General features: G+C 39.4%; 1 protein-coding gene across 7 annotated transcripts in view; it reads right to left on the bottom strand.

Moving 5' to 3' along the window:
• The window catches only part of TACC1 (transforming acidic coiled-coil containing protein 1), a 123,809-nt gene that overhangs the window by 96,892 nt on the left and 14,532 nt on the right, over window positions 1–12,385 (bottom strand). The window lies entirely within an intron of this gene.

Here is a 12,385-nt window from a genome sequence, read left to right as displayed (position 1 = left end):
TTTTGTTGTTGTTTTGAAAGACCGTGTCTCTTTCTGTTGCCCAGGCTGGAGTGCAGTGGTGCGATCATAGTTCACTGGAGCCTTGAACTCCTGGGCTCAAGCAGCCCTCCTGCCTCAGCCTTTTCAGCAGCTCGGACCACCAGTGAATGCCACCACACCCAGCTAATTTTTTTTTTTTTTTTTTTTTTTTTTTAGAGATCAGGTCTCACTATGTTGCCCAGACTGGTCTCAAACTCCTAGCCTCAAGTGATTCTCCTGCTTTGGCCTCCCAAAGCGCTGGGATTACAGGTGTGAGCCACCAGGCCCAGTCAGGGATGCTCCTTATCTCTGTATTCTAGCTTAGTGCCCAGCACAGTGCCTGGTTCTTAGTTTATATACAGTAACTATTTGCTGAATGAATGAATGAGCCAGTGGTGAAGCACACAGAATTGTGTTCAACATTAACTTCATTCTTGAAGCTATAGGGGAATAAAGATATATGTGACTACATTTTAGTAATTCCAGAAAGAATCAGAAAACGCATAATAGAGATTTACGTTTACAACAGATCTCTTTTTTTTTTTTTTTTTTTTTTTTGGAGATGGAGTCTCGCTCTGTTGCCTGGGTTGGAGTTCAGTGGCACTATCTTGGCTCACCACAACCTCCGCCTCTCGGGTTCAAGTGATTCTCCTGCCTCAGCCTCCCAAGTAGCTGGGATTACAGGCATGCTCCATCATGCCCAGCTATTTTCTGTATTTTAGTAGAGACAGGGTTTCACTATGTTGGCCAGGCTGTCTTGAACTCCTGACCTTGTGATCTGCCTGCCTTGGCCTCCCAAAGTGCTGGGATTATAGGCGTGAGCCACTGTTCCCTGCCAGATCTCTCTTTTATGTATCAGACTTTGACTACCTGTTTATAAATTATCTTTAGTCTACTTAGCCAGAAAGTTCCCAGGGTCCAGGATGTTGACACATGGTAGACATAAACAGTATTTTGAAGTGGGAAAATAAAAATTAGTAAAAGTGTAGTGAGGCTGGAATTGAGATTTTTTTATGAAGAATTTCAAATAGCTAAAGAAAAGTTGACTCTTGGCAGATAATTTTTTGTTTCTAGAGACAGGGTCTTGCTCTGTGCAGTGGCATGATCATAGCTCGCTGCAGCCTTGAACTCCTGAGATAATTTTTCTTTTAAGTTCAAGTTCCTCCCACAGTCTGTTTGGAACACTATGGCAATGTGATTGAAGTGTCATTGGTAATGCAAACATAACCCTGTCAGAGCTGCAGTTCCCTTCAGAGGAACACTCAGCTTCTCCTAGTGAGAAAGGTCTTTATTCTCAGTGGGTCATTCTGAGGGAAGACAGGAGGGGGAGCGGCAGGAGAAGAGGGTGGGAATGGGTAAGTTTTCTGTCTCTGGTAGACAAGATGGGCTGCTGGGAGGAATCTTACTACTATTAATTAGTGCAGAAAGGCACAGGGTGGCGCCACTAAAATGGTTGAAAGTAATGGAAAAAGACCAGATGCGGTGGCTCACACCTGTAATCCCAGTACTTTGGGAGGCTGAGACGGGTGGCACTTGAGTTCAGGAGTTTGAGGCCAGCCTGGTCAACATGGCGAAACCCTGTCCCTACTAAAAATTAAAAAAATAACCGAGCGTGGTGGTGCATGCCTGTAATTCCAGCTACTTGGGAAGCTGAGACATGAAAATCGCTTGAACCCGGGAGGCAGAGGTTGTAGTGAACGGAGTTTGTGCCACTGCACTCCAGCCTGGGTGACAGAGCAAGACTCCGCCTCAAAAAAGAAAAAAACAACAAAAAACCCAAAAAACAAAAGAAAGAGAGAGAGAGAAAGAGAAAGAAAGAAAGAAAGAAAAAAGAAAGAAAGAAAGAAAGAAAGAAAGAAAGAAAGAAAGAAAGAAAGAGAAAGAAAGAAAGAAAGGAAGGAAGGAAGGAAGGAAGGAAGGAAGGAAGGAAGGAAGGAGTGAAGCCTACACCCTCTTGTGTTACAGAGAAATTGAGACAAGGGAAAAAGGAACTCTGTGAAATAATGTGAAAGATTTAACGTATGGGACCCAAAGGGCATCTCTGCAAAGATGCTTGTGTGTTGACTGGTTTTGCTTTATGTCGTTTACTGGGTTTGCTGCCCTAATTGGCATGGCAGCTGGGGCTTTGGGTCAGGCCGAGTGAACACAGTGAAGGGAAGTGTTGTCTTTGTGACTAAACTTATGAGGGCTTTTCAGGAAAAATGTCCAAGACAGACCAGAGATCCCCAGACACCTCTTACTCCACAACATATAATGCTTTGTCCCTCTCATGGAAGCAGAACCAAGATCTGTTTCTCCATCGCAGAGCTTGGCTGCAGATCTCCAAGAAAGGCATAGACTGTAGGATGTCTGATCAACGTCCCTGGGTTTAAACTCTTTCTTGCTTTTTATATTTCAATTAAAAACAAAAGGCTGGACATGGTGGCTCACACCCCTGTAATTCCAGCACTTTGGTAGGCCAAGAGGGGAGGAACTCTTGAGCCCAGAACTTCGAGACCAGCCTGGGCAACATAGAGAGTCCCCCGTCTCTACAAAAAATAAAAAATAAATTGGCTGAGCATGGTGGGGCTCTCACCTGCAGTCACAGCTACTCAGGAGGTTGAGGTAGGAGGATCACTTGAGCCCAGGAAATCAAAGCTGCAATGAGCTGTGATCACACCACTGCACTGCAGCCTGGACGACGCAGCGATAGTCTGTCTCCAAAAAACAAAACAAAACAAAACACTTCGGTATCTCTAATGATGATACTGAATTGTTATTATGCAATCACAATTTCTGCTCTGATGGAAGTTATTAAAGAAACGGAAACATGTCCTCTCCCTTGGCGTGGTTCTGAAATGGTACACTCAGAGGCCAGCTGTAAGTTGTGGGCAACCCTGCTGTTGTCTGCCCCCAATGACTGAGAAATTTCATGACGCCAATTCTGGGGCTCAGAACCGTTCACAGAACTGAGGAGTTTTCCTTCAAGCAGAGGGCAGGAGGATCGTAGCTGGACACTACTTGGTATTGCATTTGATACAGAACATAGAGAGAATAAAATCTACTACTTTTTGGTGCCCTGTAATTTATACCTGACTGTGACACAAGAAGGAGGAGGAGGAGGAGAATGAAAAGAGAGGGAGGGAAGCAACCCTTATTTTTTAGTCTCTGGGTCAGTGGGCTGCAGAACACAATGACCAGCTGGAGCCAAAGAGGACACATGGCCTGTGATGGAGTCCAGGTGGGGTAGAATTTCATGTCCACGGTTAAGGTTTCCACTTGTACATTACAATTCGGCCAAGAAGTGTTTTTTGGTTGTTTTTTGGTTTTGGGTTTTTTTGGGGTTTTGTTTTTGTTTTGAGACAGAGTCTCACTCTGCTGCCCAGGCTGGAGTGCAGTGGTGTGATCTCCGCTCACCACAACCTCTGCCTCCTGGGTTCAAGCAATTCTCCTCCCTCAGCCTCCCAAGTCGCTACAGGCACACGCCGCCACATCCAGCTAATTTTTTTTGTATTTTAGTAAAGACGGGGTTTCACCATGTTGCCCAGGCTGGTTGCGAACTCCTGAGCTCAGGCAATCTGCCTGCCTCGGCCTCCCAAAGTGCTGGGATTACAGGTGTGAGCCACTGTGCCTGGCCAAGAAGATATTTTTTAAACATTGGAAAAATAGCAAGGAAAGAAAATTTAAGCCGTTGAAATTCAAAGTTGCCTATAAGATTGCAAAATACATCCTTCAGTGTCAAACTCTATCCCCAGAATGCTACTTATGCTCTGCAGAGGGATGGGCACTAACATCTGTTGGATACTAGGAACTACACTTGGTGGTTAACAAAAGTAACCACATTTGGGCCTTAGAGCACTGGGAAAAAAATAACAGTGGGTAATACTTACAGAGCACTTTTTATGTGCCCAGATTCGGTTCTAAGTGCTTTAGATTTATTAAGTCATTTACTGTTCACCACAACCCTATGGCTAGACACTTTTAGTTTTCTCATTTACAGGCATACCTCAGAAATATTGCAAGTTCCATTGCAGACCACTGCAATAAAGAGAATATTGCATTATAGCGAATCACACAAAATTTTCAGTTTCTCAGTGCATATAAAAGTTGTGTTTACACTATACGATAGTCTATTAAGTGTGCAATAGCATTATGTCCAAACAATATACATTCCTTGATTTAAAAAATACTTTATTGCTAAAAAATGCTGACACAGAGACATGAAGTGAGTACATGCTATTAGAAAAACGGCAGCAATAGACTTACCCAACACAACGTTGCCAAAAACTTTCCATTTTAAGAAATGCAATATATGTGAAGTGCAATAAAGTGAAATGCAATAAAACGAGCAGTGCCTGTACAAATGAGCAAGATGAAGCATAGTAAGGTTAAACATACCCAAGGCCACATAGCTAGAAAACGGCAAAGCTAGATTCAAACCTGGGTAAGATAGCTCCAACGCTATAGCACATGGCTTACCCTCTATACTTCACTGCCTTAATCCTTACACTGCACATCCCATTTTAAGATGAAGAAACTCAGTTTTAGAGAGCTGAACAGCGCATCCAATATTTAAATCCAGTTGTCTTGATTACAAACCTTAATTTCAACATGGATTTTTTTTTTTTTTTTTTTTTGTCCCTAGCAATCATCCCAAAGGAGAATTACCCTTCAAATTAGCCACTTTGGGAAGTCCCATGCTTATCTCAGAGCTACCCATCTCTCCTCATTTGGAAATTATTTAAATGCCAATTTATAGATCAAAGAATGAAATTGGTTCATTTCTTCAGAGCCACATACTGTTCTTGAAATCAGGTAGTTGAAGTGTTCCAATATTGTTCTCCTCTTTCAAAATGTTGTGGCTATACTAGGTCCTTTGACGTCTCATATAACATTTAAAATACTCTTGTAATTTTTTTTTTTTTAAACCTGTTAGGATTTTCATGGGAATTTCATTGAATTTATTGAATAATTCAAAAAGGATTGCCAGCTTAACAATATTGACACTTTGAATCCATGAACACGGTATAGCTCTTCATTTATGTAGAGATTCCTGTCATGTTTTGTAGTTTTCAGCCTACAGATCATACATGTCTTTTGCTAAATATTTTATGCTATTGTAAACAAAGTGTCTTATGATTCAACTTTCTAAATGTTAGTTGCTAGTATGTGAGATAGAATTGATTTTTATATATTTTATCCTGCAACCTTGTCCTCTAATAGCTTTTGTTGTGGGTTTCTTAGGGTTTTCTATACAATGTCACTTGTAAATAAGGACAATTTTAGTTATTCCTTTCTAACATGTATACCTTATTTTTCCCTTGCTTTGTTGCACTGACTAGGCACTCCCATACAATTTAAGTTAAATAAAAATGGTGAGAGCCAACATCCTTGCCCTCTACCTCATCTTAGGTAGAAAGCATTGATTTTTCACATTGTAGTAGGATGTTAGCTGATAGATTTTGTAGATGCCCTTAATCAGGTTGAGGAAGTTTTAATTTATTCCTAATTTGCCGAAAGGTTTTTTTTTTTTAATGATGAAAAGGAATTGAATTTTGACAAATGCTATTGCTGCACCTATTGAACTGATCATATTGTTTACACTTTCTTCCTTTTTTTCTTCAAGAGACAGGATCTTGCTATGTTGCCCAGGCTGGAGTGCAGTGGCTATTCACAGGTGCAATGATAGTACACTACAACCTTTAACTCCTGGTCTCCAATGAACCTCCTGGCTCAGCCTCCCAAATAGCTAGGACTACAAGACCTTTTACCCCCTTCTTACAGGCTTTCAAAATGATACATTTCCTTCTAAGTACTACGTTAGCTACACTGCACCACTGTGCCTGTGTTTTTGTCTTTATTCTATTAATTTGTTGAATTACATTGATTAACTGTCAGCTGTTAAAACAACTTTGCATTGGCCGGGCGTGGTGGCTCACGCCTGTAATCCCAGCACTTTGGGAGGCTGAGGCGGGTGGATCATGAGGTCAGGAGTTCGAGACCAGCCTGACCAACATGGTGAAACCCTGTTTCTACTAAAAACACAAAAATTAGCCAGGCGTGGTGGTGTGGCCTGTAATACCAGCTACTCAGGAGGCTGAGGCAGGAGAATCGCTTGAACCTGGGAGGCAGAAGTTACAGTGAGCTGAGATCGCACTACTGCACTCCAGCCTGGGCAACAGAGCAAGACTCCATCTCAAAAAACAAAACAAAACAAAACAAACAAACAAAAAAACCACTTTGCATTGCCACTTGATCACATGTATAGCCTTTTTTATATGCTGCTGGATTTGGCTTGTTAATATTTTGTTGAGGATTTTTGCATTTATATTCATGAGAGATATTGGACTGTAATTTTTTTTTCTTAAGATGTCTTCATCTGGCTGTAGAATTAGAATAATACTGGCATCATAAAATCATGCCTCCTCCTTTATTAAACAGTTTTTGTAGGATTGGTACTATTTTTTCATAAATGTTTGTTAGAATTCACCAATGAAGCATCTGAACCCAGAATTCTGTCAGAAAGTTTTTAATTACAGATTCAGTATCTTTAATTGATACAGGGCTGTTCAAGCTTTCTATTTCATCTTTGATTAGATTTATAATTTATGTCTTTCCCAGAATGTGTCCATTTCATCTGTGACACATTTAATGTCATAAAGTTGTTCATAACAATAGAGAATTGTTGTTCTTTTACTATCTCAAGTAATAACGTCCCTTCTTTCATTCTTGATATTGTTCATTTTTTTTTTCTTTGCCAGTCAGGCTTGAGATTTATCAATTTTATTAGTTTTTTCAAAGGACTGTTTTTTGGGTTTAATGATTTTTTAATCTCTTTTTTCCTGTTCTCTAATTCATTGATTTCTGTCATTATCTTTATTATTTTCTTCCTTCTGCTTGCGTTGAGTTCAATTTACTCCTTTTTTCTATTTTTTAATGGTGAAAATTAAGATCATTGATTTAAGACCTTTCCCCACTTCTTATAGGCTTTCAAAACTGTAAATTTCCCTCTAAGTGCTACGTCAGCTACATTGCACAAATTTTGATACGTGTATTTATACTATTATCAGTGCAAAATATTTTCAATCTCTCTTGTGATTTAGTCTTTAGCCCAATAAATATTTAGAAGTGTGTTGTTTAGTTTCAAAATATTTGGGGTTTTCCTAGTTATTTTATTGTTTTTGGTTTCTAATTTAATTTCATTGTGGTCAGAGAACAAACTATCTGATTTCAACCTTTTTAATATTTATTAAAACTCTTTTATGGTCCAGAATATGGCCTATCTTGGTAAGCATTCCATGTGCACTTGAAAAGAATGTGCATTTTGCTATTGTTGAGTGAAACGTTCTAAAAATATTAATTAGGTCAAAGTGATTGATAACGTTGTTCAGATTTTCTGTCTTTGCTGATTTTTTGTTGGTTACTCTATCAACTTCTGAGTGACATTAAAATTTCCAATTATAATTTCTATTTCTTCCTTTCATTCTATCAGTTTTTGCCTTATGTAATTTGAGGCTATTATTAGGCACAAACAAATTTGTAATTTTTATGTCATCTTGATCAATTATTCCTTTTCTTCTTCTGAAGTGCCCTTCTTTATCTTTTACGATACTTTTTTAAGAAATCTATTTTTATTTGATACTAATGTAGCCACTCCAGCTTTCTTGTGCTTACTATTTACATAATATATCTTTTTCTATCCATCTATATTTGGTTTCCTTCTGTCTTTATATTGAAAGTATGTCTTTGCACATAGTTTATATTTGGGTTTTTAAAAAATGGATTTTTTAGAGCAGTTTTAGATTCACAGCTAAATTGAGATGAAAGTACAGAGAGTTCCCACACACCCCCTACCCCTACACATGCAGACTCCCCACTATCAACATCCCATACCAGAGTGGTACATTTGTTACAATCAATGAATCTACATTGATGTATCATTATTATCCAAAGTCCATAGTTTACATTAAAGTTTGCTCTTGGTATTATATATTCTATGAGTTTTGACAAATGTCTAATGTATTTATGTACATGTAGCCACCATGACAGTATCATATAGAATAGTTACACTCCTTTAAAAATCTTCTATGTTCCATCTGTTCATCCCTTCCTCCACCCAACCCTTGGCAACTACTGATCTTTTTGTCTCCATAGTTTTGCTTTTTCCAGAATGTCATATAGTTTGACCCATCCAGTACACAGCCCTTTCAAATTGGCTTTTTTCACTTAGTAATATGCATTTAACATTCCTCCATGTCTTCATGGCTTGACAGCTCATTTCTTTTTAACACTGAATAATATTCCATTGTCTGGATATATCACAGTTTATCCGTTTGCCTACTGAAGGACATCTTGATGGCTTCCAGCTTTTGGCAATTATGAATAAAGTTGCTATAAACATCCATGTGCAGGGTTTTGTGTGGATATAAGTTTTCAGCTCATTTGAGTAAATACCCAGGAGTAAGATTGTTGAATCATATGGTAAAAGTATGTTTAGTTTTGCAAGAAACTGTCAAAACTGTCTTTCAAAGTGGCCAAACCATTTTGCATTCCCATCAACAATGAATGACAGTTTCTGTTGTTCCACATCATTTGGTGGTGTTAGCATTTTGAATTTCGGCTATTCCAGTAGATATGTAGTGGTATCTCATTGTTGTCTTAATTTGTGATTACCTAATAACATATACTATTAAACAGCTTTTCAAATTTTTTGGCAACTGTGTATCTTCTTCGGTGAGATGTTATATTTGGTTTTGTATCCATTTAAAAACAATTAATCTCTATCTTTTAATTGGAGTGTTGAGCTCATAAATGTTTAATGTAATTTTTGAAATGGTTGGGTATGAATCTATCATTTTTGTTTTATTTTGTTTTCTATTTGTCTCCTCTGACATTTGTTTCTTCATTTCTTTTTTCCTGCCTTTAAAAATTATTTAATATTTTAAGATGTATTCCATTTTAATTTTCCTGATGCTTGATAGCTATTCTGCATTATGTTTAATAGTTGATTTATAAATTACAAAATTCAACCTTAGCTTTTCATGGCCCATTTACAGTTGATAATGTACTTCTTCATGTAAATTCGACAGCTGAAAAGTGTAATTTCTTAAGTAGAAAATTCACCAGATGGAGTTAACAGCCAAGTGGACATGTTACAGGAAAGAGTAAATTTTAAGACAGATCAATCAAAATTACTCAAAATGAGTAACAGAGTGGAAAAAGATTTAAAACATAATGAACAAAATCTCAGAGACTTGTTAGATGATATCAAACAAACATACATGTAATTGAAATCTCAGAGGGAGATAGGAAACTGAAGTAGAAAAAATATTTAAAGAAATAATAACCAAACACTTCCCAGCTGTAATAAAAATCAGAGATTTGCAGATACAAGATATTAGACAAACACCAAGTAGAATGAACATAACGAAGTCCACTCCAACGCACATCTAAGTCGAGCTAATATAAACCTTGAAAGCAGAAAGAGAGCAACCAAAAAAGGGGGCTTTCCACTTGGCTCTTCTTTATTGTATCTGTTTCTCTGATGAAATGTCCCATTTCTGTGCTGAGATTTTGATTCATCAAAAGCAAGCTTTTTTTTCTTAATTTTTAAACTTCATTGTAGATAGCTATAAAACCTCCTAAAACTATAAAATGACATATAAAATAACTATAAAATAACATAACACTTTAAAACCCTTGCCGGCTAGGCAGGAGAGCTTACACCTGTAATCCTAGCACTTTGGGAGGCCAAGGTGGGAGGATGGCTTGAAGCCAGAAGTTTAAGACCAGCCTAGGTGACATAGCAAGACCCATGTCTACAAAAAATATTTTAAAATTAGCCAAGCATGCCGACTGAAGCAAAAAGATTGCTTGAGCCCAGGAGTTTAAAGCTGCAGTGAGCTGGGATCACACCACTACATTCCAGCCTGTGTGACAGAGTGAGACCTTGTCTCAAAAAAAAAAAAAAAACCCCAGAAAACAACGCTGGGCGCGGTGGCTCACGCCTGTAATCCCAGCACTTTGGGAGGCCCGAGGCAGGTGGATCACCTGAGGTCAGGAGTTTAAGACCAGCCTGACCAATATGGTGAAACCCTGTCTCTACTAAAAATACAAAAATTAGCTGGGCGTAGTGGCGTGCGCCTGTAGTCCCAGCTACTCGGAAGGCTGAGACAGGAGAATTGCCTGAACCCAGGAGGCAGAGGTTGCAGTGAGCCAAGATCACACCACTGCACTCCAGCCTGGGCTACAGAGCAAGACTCCATCTCAAAAACAAAAACAAAAAACACAAACAAACAGAAAAAAACCCAGAAAACAAAAATTAAAACCCCTGCCTTTTAAGTTTCAATATCTTATTCATCTCCAGGTCAGATTGGATTGACTTTTCTCCTAAGACTATATTCCATTTTCCTGGTTTTTAAATATGTCATGGAATTTGGGTTTCAATCTTGGATATGATGAATGCTAAGTTGTGAAGATTCCAGATTCTGTTCTTTTTCTCTGATGGATGTTGTTTTTCCTCTGTTTTGCAGGTAATTTTCTTGCTGGGCCTGAATTGCAAGCTCTGTTTCTGGGGAGGCAGCTCTAGTCTGAGTGCAGATCCTTTGTCTTTAGCTGAGCTGCTTTGAGTGTATTTTGTGTATATGTGGGTCAGGGGTTGATCAGAGATTTGGCCTGCAGATGCCCTCTTTGACTCCTGCTTTTCTGGATTCCTTCATTTATTTTCAGCATTCCTGATCTCCTCACTCCCCAGAATGTATAGCCTACACGCAGCCCCGTGCTAGGAGCCTGGGGCTGAAGGACTTGCTTATTTGGTTCCTTGTCTTCTGTCCTCCAAGCTAACATGCAACAGCAGAGGCGATCCACTTCTGCCCTCTCTTCAACTCCTTCAGGCAGTCACTTTGTGTATCATGTCCAGATTTTAGAGTTATGTTCTGCAGGAATGGTCACAATACCCAGAATCATCTATAATAGCCAGAAGCAGAAGCCCGTATATTATTCTTATGGTCACATTCAGTTTTATCACCCGCCCCCCGCCACACACACACACGCATCACAGTTGTCCTGTGTGAACTTGGACTACTTTTAAAATCAAAGAATACTGAAAATAGTTCTTATGGACCCTGATGGGCAATTTTAAGGGATACAAGCCAAAGGAATTGAGCAATGGGGGCATCATCATGTGGTTGGAATAAGTCTGTAATCTCTCTATGTGGCAGAAGCTACTATGTCCTAGTAGCACTTCTCCCTTTCTAAGTAAAACAAACAAACCAACAAATAAAACCCAACCCTGATAGCTAGGCACACAGCTATTATGAATAAAAGCTGCATTTTCCAGTCTCCATTACACCTAGGTTTGGCCACATAACTAGGTTCTAGTCAATGGGATGAAAATAGAAGTGTCAGGCTGGGTGCAGTGGCTCATGCCTATAATCCCAGCATTTTGGGAGGCTGAGGCAGGTGGATCACCTGAGATCAGGAGTTGGAAACCAGCCTGGCCAACAGGGTGAAACCCCGTCTCTACTAAAAATACAAACAAGGAAAAAAGAAATAGAAGTGTCAAGTTCAACTTCCAGGAACTGTCGTGAATGGGGAATGCAGAGGTGAGCCCTTTATTGGTCTTTTCTTCTCCCTGCTGGCTGTGATGCTGACGGGATTGCTGAATTCAAGCAGCCACATATTATTTTTCAAGACCTGTCGAGGGCATTAGTGAGAAGGGGGATAGAGTAGAACAAGGAGTCTGATCTGTAACTGACTGTGACCAAGACATAACTCACTACCTTCGGACCCGCCGTCAAGCAGCCGTGATTAATCTTGAAGTACAAGCCATGTGCTGAGGTGAAAGGAGGCTGAATGCCTGAAACCATGGAGGCTCTGAACCGGCCCTAGCTCGCCCACCCGGAATTCTTTTTTGTTTTGTTTTAACAGGGTCTCACTCTGTCGCCCAGGCTAGAGTGCAGTAGCTCACTGCAACCTCCAACTCCCGGGCTCAAGTGATCCTCCTGCCTCAGCCTCCCAAATAGCTGAGACTACAAGCATGAGCTATTAAGCCTGGCCCAGATTTCTTTTATGTGAGAGAAAAATAAACATATATATCATTTAGTCACTATTATTTTGAGTTTCTATAACAGTCAGCCAGATCAAATCCTAATTAATACTCATTATTAAATTGGGGCAAAAAAAGAGTACCATTATCTTGTAGTCAAGCCACCTGTACCTGGAAGAACTGTATTTCTTAGCAGCCTTGCCAGCAATCATTTCACCCTACTCTATAGATAAGGAGTGCTCTGTAAACTAGCCCTAACCCTAATACTGCCCAGGCCAAAAATTCAGCTGCAGCTGAAAATGTCTATAAAACTGCCCCCCAGCCATTTTTATCAAGCAAATC

Source organism: Papio anubis, chromosome 8 (assembly GCF_008728515.1).
Source record: "Papio anubis isolate 15944 chromosome 8, Panubis1.0, whole genome shotgun sequence".
Taxonomy (NCBI): Eukaryota; Metazoa; Chordata; class Mammalia; order Primates; family Cercopithecidae; genus Papio; species Papio anubis.
Note: the sequence above shows the minus strand (reverse complement) of the source record. Positions and strands in the feature narration are given on the sequence as shown.